The sequence below is a fragment of the Anser brachyrhynchus genome, assembly GCF_964034855.1.
Source record: "Anser brachyrhynchus genome assembly, chromosome: 1".
NCBI classification, from domain to species: Eukaryota; Metazoa; Chordata; class Aves; order Anseriformes; family Anatidae; genus Anser; species Anser brachyrhynchus.
This window is the reverse complement of record NC_137694.1, coordinates 210,549,186-210,555,630: the sequence shown is the minus strand read 5'-3', so window position 1 is coordinate 210,555,630 and position 6,445 is coordinate 210,549,186.

Genomic DNA, 6,445 nt, shown 5'->3' with positions numbered 1-6,445 from the left:
TAATCATCACCACCCAAGCTTTATGCTAACTCCAGCTGTTTTTTTTCCTGTCCTTTCCTCTGTCTTCCCTCCTCCTGGTCATGCCAGGATCCCAGCAATACTGTTGGAGGGGAGCAATGGGGATGTCCCCGAGGACACTGTGGGGTGTGTGGGGACGTGAGAGGTCCCCAGGAGTGAGGACAAGGAGCTGAGACCTCGATGCGATGGGAAAAGAAGTGAGGTGCTGCTATGGGGTGGAAATCACCTGTACCTGGGGGAAAGGATTTGGGTTGGATGTGGTGGCATTGAGGAGATCTGCTCAAGAGAGATGGGAGAGAAAGCAGGACGTGAGGTCCAGTCCCTGGACAAGGCATTGGTACAGATATGAAGGATCAGATCTGCAGGAGTGACATGACCCTGTCCCAGCCTGATGGGGAAGTGACAAAAAGGATGTGTTCCCCGGTGGAGATCTCGGGCTTCCCCTTGTGGAGCCAACGTGGTGATGCTGGAGAGGCACCTACGTGGGGTGGTCCTGGCCTGGGATGGTCCTGGCCTGGGATAGTCCTGGCCTGAGATGGTCCAGGCCTGGGATGCCATCCTGGGAGATAGAAAAGACAGAAAACAGGTATCAGGAAAAAAAAAAAAAACAGGGAGGAATGGGCAGCAGGACACAGGAGCTGTCTGCAGGCTGGCGGGGCAGCTGGGGACATGCGAGACCCCACGGAGAGGACCACGGTGCTGGAGGAGAGGGGTGAGAGAAGGGCATTGGCTATATATATAGTTGGCTTCGTCTGAGGTCAGTTTTATCTCACAGGCTGGAACGTGTCCTTGATTCCTCAGGGACCTATATAACCCAGAAGAGGTCAATGCCTGGGCTTGTGTTAAATATAACATTAGGAATAATAATTCATAGGCATGCTTGCTGCTCCAGGGGGGGCTCAGAGCAATGCGAACTCTCATCTTCTCGAGGGACCAGAGCTGCCTGTGAGTGAAACGCCGTAAGACGAGAAGATTTTGTGCCTTTTTGGCATCGCACAGAGCTGTCTGGAGGGTTAAAACCCCTCCGATGCAACCCAAGAGAAGACAAACATCAAGGAAAGGGAAGGGACCGGGTCTGCCAGACCCCTCCCAGGTTCTTTCTGTGTTTGGATTCGGACTCTGCAGCTCAGTTTGAGGCACAAGCCACTGATTATCCAAGCTCTCACTCCAAAATAAGAATTATTTAAAGCTAAAACCATGCAGCATGTTTCCTTCCAGCATTTCCATGTGCTATTCCTGCTGTTGGTTTTGGCCTGAGACATGAGCCCAAAGAGAAATGATAAATTCAGCGCCCCTCTTGCAGAATGGACAAGGTTGGACTAACAAATTTCAGCTTTTGGGGACTCAACAGAAATTCTAAATTGTAAAATAAGCTAAAAAATAGGATTGTACCTATCAGATATTCCTTACCTGCCTGTCTCTTCCTCCACCCAATTCCCTTATCATCTCTCCAGGATTTCGGTTCCCAGAGGCTCTAATCTGGCTTTGCCTTACTTAGCGGGTTCAGATCATGAGGCTCAGAAGAAAACCTCTGACAACCGACGAATACAAAATACGGGCTAATTCCCCAAGAGGAGGAAAGCCAAGCAAAACACGCTTTGCCCTTCTGCAGCTCTTCTGCTTGACCCGCAAACTGCTCTGCTGCCCTGGGAGCTGGGTTAAAAGGTTGCCTGGTGTTGCAGCAAACGAGAACAACTTTTGGTTTTCTGCTTGCTGAAGGATTTCCTGCTTTTAATTCAATAAAGTCCCCGAATGTGGTATGTCAAACATCCTTCCCTCCCACTGCTTAGCCTTCGCCTTTTCAAGATGAGAAATCAAATTGCAAAAGCATTTGAAACCCATCAGTTTGCTTTCAAAATCAATTAAAGCATTTCAAAAATAACCAACCAGAAATGCAGATCTCCCCAAGGATTTTGGACACTTTGACCTTTTTATTTTTATTTTTTCCCCCAATTTGTTAGTTCTGTCTGATTTGAACCCAGGGAGCTGCTTTTCTGCATCTCCCATCACCTGAGCCCACCTCTTGACCCAGCCTTTTGGTACAGGACTTTGGCAGACCACCCTGGTCATGTTATAAAAAATCACGAGCACAGAAATAACCTGCAGTGACCAACGTGCTGCGTGGACAAAGAGTGCATACATCTGATTCATTTTTCAAGTCCGTGCCTACTGCTGCCCACGTCCCATCCCCAGCTGGCACGGAATGGCTCGGAGGCACTAAGCCACCTAATTCTGTGCTAGCAACCTGCTAAACCACCACATCTCTGGGGCACGGGGGGGTCTCACGTGCTTCGGGCAGCACGAGACCTTCAAAAAGAAGCGTGTGTTTGCCAGCAGGGGAAAAGTCTGTAAAAGCATGTTGTCACTGGCCAGCACTTGGGGTGTGGGACACGAAGTAATGCCTGTGAGCTAATTGGATTCGTGGTTTGTTAGCCTGGGTGAGGCTGGTACAGCTGACAAAAAGCAGCCCGAAAGTATTTTTGATGAGCAGCTCAAGTTCTGTGTGAGCTCAGGTTACATAGGGAAAGCACCGTGGAAATTATTTGAAATCACTTGGATTTATGAAATGGCTGCAGACAATGCATCTGAAAACTGTGCATGAGCAGAAAATAATGCATGTGCAGAAATAAATGCACGCACAGAAACAAATGCATGCACAGAAAAAAGATCATGCACGGAGGCAAATGCATGCACAGAAGCAAAATGCATGCACAGAAACAAAATCATGCACAGGAGCAAATGCACGTACAGAAAAATAAATGCGTGCACAGAAATAAAATCATGCACAGAAAAAAATTCATGCACAGAAAAAAATCATGCCTGATTTGGGGGGAACAGAGTGTTCTGGGTTACTGGTCTGTTTTGATCACCTACAGTTCAAGAGGAACACATGCAAGCAAGCAGTGCTTTTATCTTCACCACCGTCGAGGTATTTGCGAGAACAGAGCGTGGCTGCTTATGGCAAACAAACGGTTCATGGCCAAGGGTGCATGTGGGTGCCGGAGGAATTCACCTCCACATCACGGAGTACTTTGAGCTCTGCCAAGAGCACGTAAACACAGCTTTAGGATCCTTCCACGGAGGAGACACCGTGAGGTCGGGATTCTCAGAAGTGTTTACAAAGCGCTTAGCCTCTGCCTTCTGGAACGGAGATCCTTTAAGCGGGATCTCCTGGCGACACCGAGCCCCTCATTTTACTCGTCAGCAACCCCAAATCTTCCCCTGGGGTCAGCACGTGCTCTCGAGTCACTCCGTGTCCCTGAGATGAAATAATGAGCTGGGTTAAGGCTTTTTCCATGCCGTTATTTTCTATCGGGCCCGTGACATTACCTCCAAATCCCACCGAGCTCCTTGCTTCCAGGAAGAGCCGAGCACTTTACATGTAAATAGGAGCCCTAATCCCTGGAGGGGGGAGCTCCTGGAACCCCTCCGTTGGAGCCAGGCTGCTATGAAGATGAGCCCAGGAGCATCCCAGGGCCAGAGAGCGATAAGCAGGCCCCAGTGGCCCAAATCCCTGGCATTTCCACCCAACTGACCCCCTGTAGGTCATGGGAAGTCTGCGGCAAAGCCGAGACCTGAATACCCCATCCTGTGTCCCGGGGTCTTAACCACAGCACTGCCCTCCTTATGGCTAAGCCCCTAAGATTGGGGGCAGATGCCTAGCCCACTTTAGCTGCCAAATGCATCCTTTGAAACGTTTCCCAACCTATGATGACCCTGTAGGAGACACCCCATGCCCGAATGGTGTTTTATGGTCTCATCCTGGCCAGGCAGCTTGGCTCCCTTCAGTGCCAAAGGATGTGAAAGACTCAGGGGTCACTAAACTGCAAATAAAAAATAAAATAAAAAATAAACCAGAGGGGTGGAATAAACATTTCCCAAGTCCTCTGGGGCTCTGGATCCTTCCCCCTTCAAGGGAAGGGAAGGGAAGGCAAGGCAAGACAAGGCAAGGCAAGGCAAGGCAAGGAAAAACAGAGATGTTTTCTCTTCTAAGCATGCAAGCAAATGATGATGTGTCCCAGCACCAGCCACGCTGGGACCACCAGCTCATCACAGCTATTAATCACCCGTGGCAATGCCAGGAACATCCCATGGATTTGTATATTGATGAGAAGCAATGAGTAACCCCTAATGATAACAGCAGCTGACTGAATCGGAGGAGCCAACCCAGCACCTGCATTTGCCTTTAGGTTTGAAGAAGGCAATCTGCATCACCACCATATCAGCAAGAAGGGGTCTCTGTACAAACCCAGAACAAACCCAGGTTATTTTTTTATGTGAAACCAGCAAGAGACTGGGGTCTTGTTAAGTCATTCAGAAAAATTCTGTGGCTCTACAGGTCACAAACTGGGTTAAAGATGGGAAAGAGATCCAGGCAGTACCTTGAAACTGGGTTTTGTTTACTCGTTCTGTGCAGAGAGATGTTTGCTTACCAAATAATCCTATGGAGCAAAGTATCCTCGAGGTGTTTATGTAAGTCCTATAAAAAAGGCGCGTCCCCAGGTGTAAAGCTGGCTGGAGCAGTCTCAGCAAATTCCCTTCTCCCATGGGAACAGCGGTGTCCCCAGAGGACATCCTTGCTCCTCACGTGGGGACGGCTGTTCTGGTCAAGCCGCATTTGACCCCCCTGAGGACATGCCCATGGTTAGGCAGGGCATCCCTAGGGTGCTTCACCCCTGCCTGGTGGGCAGCTCGGTGTGTCTGATGTCCTCTGTGATGGTCCTTCAGGGCTTGAAGCCACCTCCTGGCTCTTTTTTCTGCTTCCTTTTGTCACTGATGTTGGTTTGCTCCTGGTTCGTGTTCCCATTTCCAGCCTCAGTTTGAGTCCTGCTTCTGGTCTTAGCTACAGGGCTCCAGCCATGGGGATGAATGATCATCCAGCCCCAAGACATCAAGAAATCACCTCTCTGGAGCACAACGAGCCTCTTCCATGAAAGCACGGCAGCCTGGAAAGTTTGGGTTGCTCATTGCCCTCATCTACTGACAAATCCACGGGATGCTCCTGGCATTGGCCTTGGGACAATTGGCCATCGCACCACAAACCCTCCAAGGACAGAGAATGTCCTGCTAAAAAACAGAGGAACTGCACATGATATATTATTGATTAAATGAGAGTCTCAGTCACCCCAAAGCATCCAGGATGGAAGTTAATTTATGGTTTTTGCTCTTTCCAGTGAGACCCAGGCCACATGGGAGATGTCTTGGAAGGAAATAGACCAGTCTTTTGGGAATGCCAACGAACAGACCAACAGCTTTGGGGTGTAAGTGAAAAGTTGGGCATGTTCCTACCAGAGGCCAACTCCCAGCAGCTCTTTTTTATTGGAAACACCTTCAGACTCATGGCAGCCCCGTTAACCTCGTGCTCTCCAGCTTCAGAAGCTGAGATGATAACCAAAACACAGACACACCTGCACATACGTGTATGTACACAGGCGCACTAGTATTAGTAGAGACGATTATGGGTGCTTTTCTGCATCCAGCTGAACAAATTAATATGGTATAGTTTGGGTAAGTGTCGATTAAGGAGAGAAGTAATAATAGAAAACAGTTACCTAGAAGATAATCATTTCTTCAGGTCCACAGTCACAGCTTTAGCATGACCTGCTAGGAAGTGATCAACACCTCTTCCTTCTTACTGACACCAATGTCCAATGTTTCTGCCCATCACTGGGTTTTGCTGCTTTGCTCTGCTTAGTGCATAAGAAACTGTGGTGATAAGAGCAAAAATCTTACAAAAACAAAGCTTTCAGCGAGGATTTACAGATTATTTATGGATTGAGGCTCTCAGTGTGGGAGGTGAAGGCAGCTGGCTTTGAGGACTTCCTGCTGGCTCCATTCCGCCAGCTCTTTCTGTCTGGTTTGGGTCTGTTTTAGGGACCCATAGGACAGTAAATCCCATGTAAGTTTTTACCCAGTTTCCTTAGAACATCTTTTTTTTTTTTCTTTCTTTCTTTCTTTTTTTCTTTTTTTTTCCAAACCTTTCATCTTTACAGCTGATATTATTAACAAGTTAGACAAATCCACACACCTGGACTTTAGTTTGTTTCACAATATGAGAAAGAGATCTTGAAATCCTTGTGGGTACTTCTCTGAAAATGCTTAGCATTAGAGTTTAAAAAAATAAAAATAAAAAATGCAATAAATAAAAAAAAAGCAAATAAGGTTCTATGAACTATCAGGAAAGGAATAAAGAATGAAAAAGAAAACCTCTGTGTACCACTGAATAAACTCACGACGTTTGAGTTAACATTCAAACAAAGAGTGCAGTTCTTATCTGAAGAGGACAGAAAGAAAATCAGATGTACAAACCTCCTCCAGGAGGGGAGAACACAGAAGAAGTCCTCAACCTGGGAAAGAGATGATGGGTGGGAGGGCAGCAGCAGACTGCGAAGTTGTGAGCAGAGAAGAGAAGGTGATAAGGGACACA